The sequence below is a fragment of the Typopeltis vanoorti genome, chromosome 19 (genome assembly GCF_054136105.1).
Source record: "Typopeltis vanoorti isolate ZY-2024b chromosome 19, IOZ_Tvanoo_1.0, whole genome shotgun sequence".
NCBI lineage: Eukaryota > Metazoa > Arthropoda > Arachnida > Uropygi > Thelyphonidae > Typopeltis > Typopeltis vanoorti.
Genome location: NC_143567.1, coordinates 30,248,782 through 30,263,086, shown reverse-complemented (window position 1 = coordinate 30,263,086; position 14,305 = coordinate 30,248,782). Strand labels below are relative to the sequence as shown.

Here is a 14,305-nt window from a genome sequence, read left to right as displayed (position 1 = left end):
GGGGTGGGGGGGGGGGGGGGTGGGGGGGGGGGGGGGTGGGGGGGGGGGGGGGTGGGGGGGGGGGGGGGTGGGGGGGGGGGGGGGTGGGGGGGGGGGGGGGTGGGGGGGGGGGGGGGTGGGGGGGGGGGGGGGTGGGGGGGGGGGGGGGTGGGGGGGGGGGGGGGTGGGGGGGGGGGGGGGTGGGGGGGGGGGGGGGTGGGGGGGGGGGGGGGTGGGGGGGGGGGGGGGTGGGGGGGGGGGGGGGTGGGGGGGGGGGGGGGTGGGGGGGGGGGGGGGTGGGGGGGGGGGGGGGTGGGGGGGGGGGGGGGTGGGGGGGGGGGGGGGTGGGGGGGGGGGGGGGTGGGGGGGGGGGGGGGTGGGGGGGGGGGGGGGTGGGGGGGGGGGGGGGTGGGGGGGGGGGGGGGTGGGGGGGGGGGGGGGTGGGGGGGGGGGGGGGTGGGGGGGGGGGGGGGCAGCTCCCACTCCTCAACTGCAGATGTTGAGGAGTGGGAGCTGTGGCAGAAAGCAGCTTGGCGTGGCGACAGGCAGTGAGAAAAGGACACCTTGGTGGAACCAAGAGGTCCAAAAAGCTGTCCGAAACAAAAAAGGAGGTCTACCTAACATGGCTTAGGGTCAGGTCACCTGAGATGTGTTTCTGGTACACTGAGGCAGTAAAGACAGCAAAGCAGAAAGCTTGGGAATCCTTTGGAGAAAGATTAGACACCTCCTATGCAAATGCAAACAAAGTATTCTGGTAGACTATCCGTCGCCCTCGAGGGAGGAAATCGTGCACAGCAATGGCAATTAAGGCTTCTGATGGTGCACTTCTTTTAACAACCGAAAAGGATATCCTCCACAGATGGAGGGAATATTTGAGAGCCTTCTTAACCCAGGTGGCCCAGCAGTTGTGGGCATCCAAGAGGTGCAGATCAGGGTGATGACTAGTCTCACAGCAGAAGAGATCCATTTATCAATAAAATCACTAAAATCGGGCAAGGCTGCTGGTGATGATGAAATTCGGCCCAAAATGCTAAAAGCCTTAAATCGAGACGCCATTCTTTGGCTGACTCGAGTGTGTCAGGCTGCTTGGATATCTGGGCGAGCACCAAAGCAATGGCAGACAGGCATAATAATACCAGTCTTCAAGAAGGGAGACAGACAGATTGCAGCAACCATCATGGCATCTCTTTGCTCGACCTGCCTGAGAAAGTATATGCTAGGTGCTTGGAAAAAAGGTCAAAGTTACAGGAAGAACAATGTGGCTTTCATTCTGGTAGAAGACCAAATCTTCACTTTAAGGCAAGTCTTCGAGAAATCTTGGGAATATGCCAAGAATGTCTAAACATGTTTTGTGGACTTGGAGAAGGCATATGACCAGGTTCCTCGGGATAAGGTTTGGCAAGTGGTACAGGAGTATGGAGTGGATGGCCAACTATTAGCTGCCATCAAGTCCCTGTATGAATGCCCAGAATTTTGCATCAGGGTAAACAGCACAAAGTCTGAACCTTTCGATCTCCGCCAAGGGTGTGTTCTGTCACCCCTCCTTTTCATAATATTTATGGACTGGATTGATAGGCACAGTCGAGGCAGTGAGTGTGTCAGAATTGGAAGATGTAACATTGGACGTCTGCTTTTTGCAGATGACCTCCAGCAGACCCTGGATAGATTTGTAGCTGTTTGTGCAGAAGCTGGAATGAAGATCAGTGTGGCCAAAACTGAAACATGTGGTCTCAAGACAACCATCCCAGTGCACTCTACATGCGAGTGGAGTCCCACTGAGGCAGGTGGAGAAGTTTAAATATCTTGGGTCCATATTCACGAGTGATGGAAAGTGAGACGTAGAGCTAGATACTCGGGTTGGCTCAGCAAGCGCAATATTGCATGAGCTTGGCCATTCGGTAGTATTGAAGCCGGAGTTAAGCCAGAAGACAAAGCTGGCTGTCTTCAATACAGTCTATGTCCCCATCCTCACTTATGGTCATGATAGTTGGGTAATGACTGAAAGAATGAGGACACGAATCCAAGGGGCTGAAATGAGGTTCCTTCGAGGGGTTGCGGGGCTGCCAAGACTCGACAGAATCAGAAGCTCTGCAATTCGGGTAACCCTTAATACTCAACCGTTGCTTCCCGGTGTTGAGAGATCAGTTATGTTGGTACAGGCACCTGGTCAGAATGCCACAAGAAAGGCTCTCCCCAGCAGGCCCTCTTTGCCAAGCCAGAGGGTGGGAGGCCACATGGAAGGCCAAGGACTCGCTGGATAGATTATATCCAAAACCTTGGGTGGACATGTTTTGGAGTCCCACCAGAACACCTGAGCTTGGTGGAGGAGGATCATGACCATTGGAGGTTCCTCTTGCAGCTGCTTCCCCCACAACCCAATTAGGAAAGGTGGGCCTTGAAGATGTGTGTACAAGTCTGCTTCCGTGTCTGAATTATATGTGAGCATATTCATTGCATTAATCATTAACCTTAAGAGAGAAATGTTTAATTAATCTAGTGTAGAACTAGACACGTGAATTTACAGTGTTTCCATGTCAAATTTTGCTGAGTGGATTTTGAGTCTGAAGATTTTTTATGTGTAGTATTAACTTTTATATGTACCTTGATTTAACATGAATAAATTATTTTGTTTGTCAAATAACTTCCTGATCCTGCCTTACCAATGCACTTCTCATAAAAAGATAGAACCTGTGTGACCTTAAGAGTAAAGTAGTCACGACAGACGAATAGTAGATTTAAGCATTGCTTGACTTAGAGATAAATATCAGACATTTCCTTGTTGTGTTGGGTGCTTTTCTTGCATATATTGGAAAGATATACAATTCCTCTATGCCAGCGCTTCCCAAACTGTGGGCCGTGGCCCCCTTGGGGGCCTTCGGTTTTGTTGAGGGAGGCCGTGAAATAATGAAAATAAATGTAACATGTTCTAAGACTAAGTAGATTTTTTTTATTTTAAAAGAAACATATTTAACTTTTATTATTTATTATTTCCTTTTTGTTATTTTTTATATTTTAATGGAAAAATTCACACATTGGTGTTGGTTCACAAATTTTGCTTCCTGTGTATTTCGGCGCTTAATGAATATTAGTAAATATTGCTTATTCATATGTTTCATTTCAAAGCAATGGTTAATTGTATTTACTTCAAATGCTCTAAGGGAAGCTCCAAATCTTCCTGTCCCTTTCATCACGCGTTCATAATCAGGGACTATTGATATTGACTTTATATACATATCAAAACTCGTTTTATATTATCACTGTCATCCGAGCTAGTTTTCTGTTACCAATAAAAGTTTCGCATATACTTCACACATGAAAAAAAGCTTAAGCAGGTTCATGTAGGGAGATAGTAACTCGCTTGCAGTGGTAAACAACATGCCCTCCCTAGCAGCAGAGGCAATAAAACAAGTACTTTTATTATGCCAGTGAATAAAGTATGAGGAGTCTGTGTAATATATTTCTCAACAAATAGTGGAATTAGAGACAACTGGGATAAAAACACACTAATTAATGAATCACATGTTCCCCTCATACAGAAACTATGCTGTATAGACTGAAACAAAACCATATGTTGCATGGGCAAACACAGAGTCTAACTAAAAACTATTGTTATTAATTAGATGTGTGCGAGTTCGATTTCCCAAGGCAGCAATAAAGTTCAACCGAACGTGTTAAAATTCGTAAAAGTGTTAAAACTAAGTACTATGTATATATAATGAATGTTATGGCAGTTTCACATATGGAATTCGGTTAAAGAGAGTTAGCATTTCAACTCAATTATCAGCTATGCTTTTTTCTTTCGGTTGCGCGATCTTTTCTTAATACCACACGAATCATATGCACGTTTCAATAACCTGCCTTTGGTGTCTGTTTCGCGTTAGGCTTAATTACCGTAAAGGAAGAAAAGTCACAAAAGAGAAAAATGTTCCTGCTCCGGGGATTCCTTTATTTAGGTAATATTCACTAATTTCATGTTATCAGTGGCGATATTATTTGATCTATTCTACTTTAAAAAATTTAACCCTGAGATGGATAAGTGGCTGATAAAAAAAAAAAATCCCCGCGAACAATCAGAAGAAGCAGAAACAGACTCAAAAAAAAAAAAAAAAAAAAAAAAAAGACAGTATTTCATATTTTACCAGAACAGCCTGCATCGTCTTCAGAACCAAACGGTAAGAGGCAAAAAATGTAATATATATGCATTTGATTTTTGCAATCGCTGTGTATGTTTTGTATTGAATATAAATACAATAAATATTATAATAATACATCTCTCTATTACGATTTTTTTCGAGGGGGGCTGTGAAATATTTTAATTTTTGCAAAGGGGGCCCTGACATCCAGAAGTTTGGGAAGCACTGCTTTACGCGACCTCTGATGGCACAGTCGTAAATACAGGTAAATTTTCAGAGATCGGTGTGAGAAAAAGTCAGCTATTTAGACAAAGGAATCAGCTCCAGCCAGAGGCAATTCCTAAATTCTAAAATATGTACACATGAAGTAGCATAGTTACGACCTTGAGGGAGGGGGGGGATTAAATTGATAGACTCAAAGGATTAAAGGTAACAGACTATTTAAAGCAACAAGATTAAACTCTGAGTACGACTGTTTAAGATAAAAGAAATAAATAATAGAGATATAACAAAGGAAGTTCAAAAGATACGAAATTTAAATAAGAACCATGATATATAAAAATATCATATTTTTACAATAGGATGCAACTATACATCATACCAGCATCTTTATTAACAATGACTTTATTAAGTGCCTCTAGCACAACTGGAAAAACGATGGTATACTGCGCCCTTCGAGTGGAAGAAGCCTAAGCTCAATTCTCGTCATAATGAGAGAAATCTTTATATGGGCTTTTTTCCAATTGAAAATGAGTTAGCCAATCTCATATGGAGGTAGCAGGCTTTTTTCTCCCAGAAACGTAGGTTTTTTTTTTCAACACAGACAAATTGGCCACAGGAACACACAATTTATAAACAAAAAATACCAGTATGTGGTGAGCAGTAGATGACACCGTGTGTAGATGGGTGATGGTAGCGCCATTCTGCAACATCACATACATGTGCAGTATATTCAAAAATTTTAACATTCAGTAATGTAATTTTTTTACATATCTACCTATATGAAATTTGCATTTGTTAAGATATTTGCTTTTTTATTAAAAAAGCAAAGTATATATTTTACTTACTTGTACAATACACTTATACTTTAAATTTGTCCAAATTCCAAAAATATTATACTACGAAGTAAAAATATCAGTAAATAATGTTTTAATTTTCATACTAGCAAAGAATGAGTACTGGTGCCTACATTTTAAGAAAAAAAAAGTGCTGAATATGATGGATAGCTTCATGCCGGCATGGTTAGCATATCCGCTCTTCAGCCAAAAGGCTGCGGGTTCAAATCCCACCATGGGCATGATTGTTTGCGATTGTCTGTGGAAGTGGTGGAGATCAGCGGTAGATGACATTGGTGTACTTGGTGGTTTGCGTGAGTGGTGGAGACAAGTTGTAGAGTAGATGTCCTCCCTCGATGGGTCTTTGAACTCCCTGGAGGCCACGTAATAATAAATAATAATTTTACTTTTTTGGAGGAGAAAAATGATATTACAATTAACTATTATGCTTCATACTTAATCTTTTCCTTATCTTGTCTACAATAAAAAGGGTTGTAAAAAAGACTCATCTATATATCTTCAATAAGAAATCACTTGATGGAAAAGGCATAGACAGGGAGATCAGTTATGCCAGATCTACCTACTTTTTCTGAAGAGATCAATAATTCTGATATGACATATTTGGATTATGGCAAAGTCAATGACATTACTCTGCATATGAACTTGATGATTAAGAAATGTGGTAAATAAACTGATTCTTCACTGTTATGACAAGAAGTAGTGTTCAAAGAGAATGGAGGGATGTCTTGTGATTGCAATATGGTCAGAGCAGGGTATTTCAGATCAGTTACTGAATCCTCACTGCTTAATATGTTATAGATTTAGGTCAAAATCTGTCTTCACTGATGAAGCCAAGCTAAGTAGAACATAAATATTTACATAAGTTCAGTTTCAGGATAATATTAAAAGGTGAAGAGTAGACAAGGAAGTGAAGATTAAAACTTAATGCAGACATATATAAATGTATATACAATTTGGTAAGAAGGTAAAAGACTGATACAAGATGAACACAGATGCTTCAGAAGAGGTTAATTGAAAAAAATAAGCATGTGTATTAGAGTTTAGCGAATTTAAATAAAATATCATAGTAAGACAATACCTAGACTAGAGGTATTGTCTTACTAATTAAAAGAAGTTACACTTGTGGAAAGATTATGATACCACAAGGCTCTGGAACAGGTCAATACTGAATTACAGCTAGCAGCTTGAGTCATTCAACTTTTTAATGGACATAAGCCTATTCCATAATGGAATGGGATCTACATATGTTTGAACTGGATGATTATAGACCTAAAAGTGAAAGATACGCTTGAATGGGACAACTATAGATACAGATCTATAAGTGAAAGAATTTGCAACAAGCCTTACAAAGGCTTCAATGGAAGTTATTTGCCATCCAAATGAACAGCATGGTGCTGGATATCAAGTTTTAAGTGCCTCTGATAGCACAATTGATAGAACAATGGAAAATTGAGCCCATTGATTGGAAAAGACCCAAGTTTCAATTCTTATCGATGAGAGGAATCTTTATATGGGCTTTTTCGACTGAAGGTGAGTTAGTCAATCTCATATGGAAGTGGCCTGGAAACTCAAATTCTTTCAATCCCACACAAATTCCTTACACACACTTCAACCATCTGAATATCTTCAGATATTATTATTATTACAATGTGAAACCTCCAAGGACTCATCACAGGAGGGCACAGTACTCTACTCCTCTACATACACTCACTGCTATTACCCCTACTATCATCAATGCGAATTAACTGCTGTAAACAGTCTGTAAATTGCATGTGTCCTCATGGCCGACACATGCAATTTACAGCAGTAGATGGCATTGATGATAGTAGTATTGTTGTGTTGTATTGGAGAATTAAGTAGTAGGGGTAATATGTAGTGTATGTAGAGGAGTAGAGTACTGTGCCCTCCAGCGATGAGTCCTTGGAGGTGTCACATTGTAATGGTAATAATAATAATATCTGAAGATATCCAGATGGTTTAAGTGTGTAGAAGAAATTTATCTTAACCTCTATTCAATTGGCTAACTATACTTGCCAATCTGGTTAACTAGGTGCAACAATGCACTACAGACCAAACTTTGCATGCTTCCAATAAGCAGGCTAGGTGTCTCAATCAAGCAACTATCTAAAAACACTGACGCAAAAGATCCATGCCTATACCCTGTTGGCTGGAGTGTAGTTACATTCATCATTCAGCCAACCAGGACAGTAGCATACAGAATAGAGAATATATACACACACACACACACACACACACAAGGGGGATCTGAAAAGTTCTGATAAACACATAGAACAAAAATGATATTAAAGTAGTGTTCCCATTCGTCACGTTTTTTATAAAAATGTCCTGAGTTAATTCCAAAAGTCCCGCTTTTTTTAAATATCCTTCAGGAAAAAATGGATATAAATGGATTTTATCGTTTTTAGCACCAATTTCTATACAATGTTGATAATAATAAATTTTATTTATTTATTATTTATAATAATAATTAGTATTATAAATATAACTAACTAATAATAACTAATGGCGATGTTCTTTTTTCCCATGCTTCTGTTATAACAGTATCTTATTTGATCAATACTTTGAGTGTTATGATTTTTATCGTTTTCTACCCCTTAATGCCGAAAAGTAAGTGTGGTATTATTGATAATATTAGAAGAGAATTTCCTTTCATTAAAGGTGCAGATGAAAATGTGGAATGTACTTTATGTAACTGTAAATTTTGCATTTCACATGGTGGGCAGTCAGATGTAATCAACCGCGTGAAAACGAAAAAACATAAAGCTGCTGTTTGAAGTAAGGCTTCCAACTGCAGTATAAGTAATTTTTTAATTGTGAAAACCAAGAGTGAAACGGAAAAAGAGTTATTACTGGCAGCGCAGGAAGCAACCTTCGCATATCACACAGCGGTGCATAACCACAGCTTTAACTCCACGGACTACACAACAACCATCGTGAAAAAAAAATTTCAACAATAAATTCAGGTGTTCGCAAACAAAGCGCAAGGCAACAATAACCAATGTTATTGTGCCATTAGCGACAAAGCAGATTGAGGAAGAGCTAAAAGAAGTTCGTTTTATATCAGTACTAATCGATTCATCAAACCACTTTGACGTGAAATTAGTGCCTCTGATCATTACATAGTGTCATCCAGAAAAAGGTGAGAAGGTGAACGTGTTGGAGTTGGTTAATTTAGGTGGTGAAACTTCAGAACTTTTATTTTCTTATGTGTTGGAAGTGTTACAAAAGTTAGATCCCCTGAAAAAGGTGATTGATATATTAGCAGATAATGCAAGAAAACACTGAGAACAATTTAATTGGAATTGGTTGCCCTGCATATGTGATACATAATGCTGTGCAGACTTCTTCAGATTGCTTACCTATCGATCTTCAGTTAATAATTAACAAGATTTACCAACATTTCCACATTCACAAACACAGAGTATAAAACTGTTCTGGGTAGCAGCAAGAAAAGATGGCTATCTCTTTTGCTTGCAATCCAGAGGTTTATTGATATATTCCCTTCATTGAAGTCATATTTTCTTTCTATTGACAAATGTCCCATCAGTCTCAAAAATTTCTTTGAAAATACACTTTCAATTATACTCCTGCATTTCCTTGCCAGTCAGTTAAAAACCTTTTATGATACCATTACACATATTGAAAAGCAAGATATAACAGTAATTGAAGCGAAGGATGAAACAAACAAACTGGTGGAAAGGTTAAATTGTAAGAAGGCAGAAAAGTTTCTTACAACTACTTGCAAGAATTAGAAAAAGAAGGACACATAACAGTTGAAAAGTTTGAAAGCTATGCAGTAGATTTCTACTGTACCTGTATTGAATATATTCAGGAGTGGTGTACACCTCTCACACCTCTTAAGTCTATGGATTGGATTAATTTGAAGGGAAAGGATCCTGTGACTTGGAAGAACATACAAGAAAGCTATATATTCATGCAGACAGTGTCACCAAGTTTTACTGTGAATGAAGAGGACTTATTTGTGAAAAATTGTATGTGAAAAAATATTGTGAAAGTAAATTTGAAGTGTGGAGTGAACAGAAGGATCAAAGTGTCAGTGATAAATGGTGTGAAATGTTTGCTCATTTTACAAAGCAGAGTATAAATTCTGAGAGTATTAAATGCCTAGTTAGTTTTTGTTTAGTACTGCCAGAAACTAATGCAGCTGTTGAACGTGTTTTTTCATTAATAAATGTGCTCTGGACAGATGAAAAAAACAGACTTAAAATTGAGACAGTAAAAGCTTTAATCATTGTAAAGACATATTTTAAGAATTTCTCTTGTGCTGAGTTCTAGGATCAAATATCAAAAGAAAAAAAAATTCTTTAACAGGTCCATAAATATGATAAAGATTTTTCTAATTAAATATGTTTGTGATTAATAATCCTTTTTTAAAGTGGATTTAATGTTAATGTATGTTTATAGCAGTATTTAATGTAAAGTGTAACATATATAATAGTTTTATTTTTGGTTTTCTTAATTTTTAACATGTCCTGTTTTTTTACAAAATGTCCCAGGTTTTTTAAGTAAAAATTTCAGAATATCCCAGATTTTAGTAAAACATTATGGGGAAACTATATTAAAGCAACTAATATAACCACAACAAAGAACATGCTAATAGCAGAGTTATGAAGGTAACTAATGTTCTTATACCTTCGTTTTTGGTTATATGGTTATATCAGTCACTTTAACATAATTTTTGTTCTAGGTATTTCAGAACTTTCCAGAACCCCACTTGTATATGTAAAATCATATGTATTCCCTATATATATATATTTGCATAGAACAACAGCCTATTGCATTCTGGTAAATGCAACAAATTATATATATATATACTCTTTGTGTAATTTCTGCCAACAGTATACAGTTGACGTCTTAGCCATGTTGTATACGTGTACAATCATTCTTCAACTTACAGCATATGCAACATATGACTACTTGCAACGGCCATTACATTAATACATTTAATACACTGAATACCACCTCATTTCTGCAATTCAGAAACTAAGGTGTCACCGCTGCCTATATGGCATATTATTTAAAAAATATTTTAGCTCTTATTACTGCTGCAGAGGATGGCAGAAACTTCTGGACGGATATATCATGCATTGTACAAGAAACGCAGATGCTGCATGAAGTGAGGTGACAGCAGAATGTATGAATGATGTCTGGAAGAAGCTAAACACATATGTTCATTTATTCAGAGGATTTGAGTGTGTGCTAGTTAAAGAATCAGGATTGGAAATTAAATGAAGATATAGACTAGACTGTGAAAGAATAGTTCTCAAATGAAGACTTAGAAGATAGTTAATAGAGTTAAGCTCAGAAAGCTAGAGAGAGAGAGAGAGAGAGAGAGAGAGAGAGAAAAGAAAAGGCTGAACCCTCAAAAAAAGTTTACAGTGAAAAAACAGGCAGAGACATTTATCTCTGTTAATAAGGCAATTCAGTTGTTGAGAAAATGTATCCCAACATGGTGAGATTTAATGAAGAAAACAATGATAAAAGCTGCAACTGCTAGCTTAAGAGAAATTTATTCAGAAATGAAATGGGCAAACAGTGCAGGCTAAGTGTGTTGAGGCTTAAGTGCTGTGAAGAATTCATGTTAGAGGTTTAATGAAATATTAACAGCACTGAGAAAGGATTAAAACTAATTTTAATACTTCCATTATTTTGTCTCCGTCACAGACATCTTCGGGGATTACAAAAATTTTGTAACACACACACACACTAATACAATACAAAGTGAAACTGAAGTCCTATCTAGGTGATGCACCCTCTATGGGCATTTGCAGGTGGCCTGGGATGTAAAGAGGGATCTCTGATAATTAAAGTTTCCCAAACAAACAGGCAGGTCAGCATCCATCCGGTTAGAAGAACACAGTTCTTACATCTGCAAACACGATTATGGTCAGTCTGGCCTTGCAGACGATGTTTTGAATATATCCCACAAGATCTCCTGGGAAAAAACTACCATGCTCCACCATTCAAAAAAAGAAAGACTATTCTTTGAATCTGCATCTGCACTCAAGAATCAACCTAATTTAAACAAATATGGTTGCATTAAACTTCCCAAAATTTGGGAAACTTTAATTATCAGAGATCCCACTTTACATCCCAGGCCAATGCCCATAGAGGGCACACCACCTAGGACTTTAGTTTCACTTTGTATTGTATTTGTGTGCATGTTATTACAAAAAATTTTTGAAATCCCTGAAGATGTCTCTGTGACGGAGACGAATATTGGAAGTATTAAAATTAGTTTTAATCCTTTCTCAGTGCTGTTAATATTCCATTAAACCTCTAACATGAGTGCAGGCTAAAGCAGCAGCTTTGAAGAATTATTCTTGCTTCATGTGTTTCCATCTAATTATATTTCTGGTAAATGCACTGTACAGTTTCATTATTACAGTACAGTAATAGATAGAGTAATTGTTATCAGTTGTATATTATTTCACTATAAACAAAGAGTAAAATTAGTTAAAAATATAACTTAAAAAGTACACATTTCAGCATGTTAAACGTTAACGTATCCTTATGGTTCACAATGATTTTAGACTAACCTTTTCAACTTATGACAGGATCATCACAGTAGAATCCCATCCTAAGTCAGACTGTATATATAAAAATAAAAAAATTAAAATATAAGATCCACATCTTATATTTGACTAAAAGGGATAGGTGAACATGCCAATGCCAACCTAGTTATGAGAATGTGGTGTGTATTACACATTTCAATTTGGCCACAGTGCAGATTCCATAATATATGGCTTACTTACTCCAACTTACCTGCAGGCTGTGGAACTTGTTTTCCTTTGGATGTTCAATTTCCCTAACATGTGTAAAACCCTCAAATCTGGTAATAATGTTACAAAGCAAGTTAGGTGGGTAAAAAGTAGGAACAGCAATTTTAGAAATTCTCAGTAGTTGCTGCTATCTTATGTGGACTTATTTTGAAGTGGAGATATAAAATAAAATAAAATAAAAAAATAATTATTCATATGAAATATAATTCACCTTCTGAACTCATGCAATTCAAGTGCCTTTATTTCTTAAATATGATTACACACAGAAAATGAATTTTAAAACAAAGCAACGTTTTTTTACAACGTATCTCAGAATCCTTAAGTCAAAATAAATAAGACCACTTTAAATTAAAATGAAAAAGTACCAAAAGAAACTTAAATAAAAGTATAATGTCAGTAAATTATTTTGAGGTCTCCATGGAGACTGTCTCATCGCGGAATGCATTTTAATCAGTAACATTTTTCATTTGACATTTGTTTATAATTATGAATAATTAACCATACATGATTAATTTAAACTACCTTAATTAATAAAATTCATATTTTTGTCAAGATTTAGTGAAATTAAAATTTATTCGATTCCCGAATTATATGCAACGCAGTAACATTTTCTATATAGAAGCAAATAACGTATATGTGTATATATGCATACCAAATATAACTAATTTATAATATCAATTCGATTTCCATTATTGTGCACGTGCACACACACATTCTTGTTTTGCATCTCTCATGTCACGTGCTTCGACGAAATTCATTCCAAGATGTAGTAGTTGAAACTGATGCGCTCCGGCATCAGGTCGATATACTAGTGAAAAAAAGTACTCAAACTGAAATTGAGCAACCTTTTTTTTCTTTCTTACTTTAATTTTTATCAGGCCAAATCGCGTATGAAATGCAATGCATGCTTTTCAATAGTAAACTTGAAGTTTACTAATGCAAATTGGTTTTAAAAAAAATCCATTTTCAATAAGGATACTATCCTTGAAGAGAGGATTGATATAGCATTACAAACTTATTTTCAACATATTCAACTGTTATCGGTAGAAAAGTCCGGCTGTAACCAATTACAATCACACATTGTAAAATATGACTACGGATGCAAAGTGCATGGCAACATGCACAGAAAAGAGAAAGAAAAAAAATAGTTTATTTTATTGGGCGCGCAGACGTTATTTCGTAGCATGAATAGCTCTTAAACCCTGTTTTAAAAGAAACCAGAAAACCGTAATACTATTTTCAGCAAAGGGAAGAGCTCTCTTAGAAACAATTTAGTTTCGACACTCATTCTCATAACAAAGAGTATTCATAAATGACGTATTCAATATATAAAAACTATTGTTTTAAGGCTAGCTGATGTCATCATTAGGCTTAGCAACACTACGCTAACACCATAGGAAGAAAGATGGCAGACTCCATTAATAACTTCGCAAAAGCTGTGGGGAAGTAAGTTGTCAACAAATTAACACGCGTTCATTCAAAAACAAAATAGAAATAAACGAAACTGTATGACATACCCAGATGGCCTACATAGGAACACTAAACCAGATGTTTTATCCTATTTAAAATTCCATTTATGATAGCACATTCCCAATAAATAACTCCAAACATATCACAAAAATAACAATGCTCAAACTCACCTTCCCTAATTTTTGAATCCAACGCCATGTATTGATCACAGCGCCTCTACGGGCGCACGAAATTGTAAAATCCTCCTCGTGAAGAGGTAACGTTCATCAGAACACTTCTTTCGTTAACAACAGCATTTTGAGGTTTAAGAAATGAAAAGAAGCATCCTTTCATAAGAAGATGCAGAGATGATCACAGCAAAATATTTTAAATTCGTCAAAAAAATCAATTATAGAAGAAGAAGAAGATATACATCCTCTTAAAACATTTCGCTATCAACGATCTCGCTATCGAATACAGCATGGATTCGAATCGTGGAAGATGAATGTTTGTGAAAGTTCCCTTAGAAAAATAATATTTTTTCGTTGCTAGAGCAGTTTTCCAGGATCAATCACTTAGTCCATCCACAATATTTATTGTGCGAAAATTTAACAGCAATTCGAGGGTTGGTATATAATAATTATTATTATTATTATTATCATTATTTTTGTATGACATTGCCATGCAGTCCAAAGACAAATTGAAGGAGGGCACACTATACCACACCTACACTAAAGTGTGAATGAAATCACACTTCATTCATAGCAGGACTTATACATAAACCTGACAAGCTACTGGTTATGCCTCATTTAATTACAAAGACCTCTGAAAAACTATTAAACCT

At 37.3% G+C, this 14,305-nt stretch overlaps 1 protein-coding gene across 4 annotated transcripts in view; it reads right to left on the bottom strand.

Annotated features, from left to right (window-relative positions):
* The window catches only part of LOC150095960 (uncharacterized), a 219,608-nt gene extending 205,918 nt beyond the window's left edge, over positions 1-13,690 (bottom strand). Inside the window, exon 1 of one of the 4 annotated variants that reach the window (XM_090409130.1) lies at positions 13,653-13,690. The gene's annotated coding sequence lies outside the window, so the exon portion shown is untranslated. The other 3 variants (XM_090409128.1, XM_090409127.1, XM_090409131.1) reach the window with 3 other exon arrangements.
* Positions 13,691-14,305: the final 615 nt, after the last annotated feature.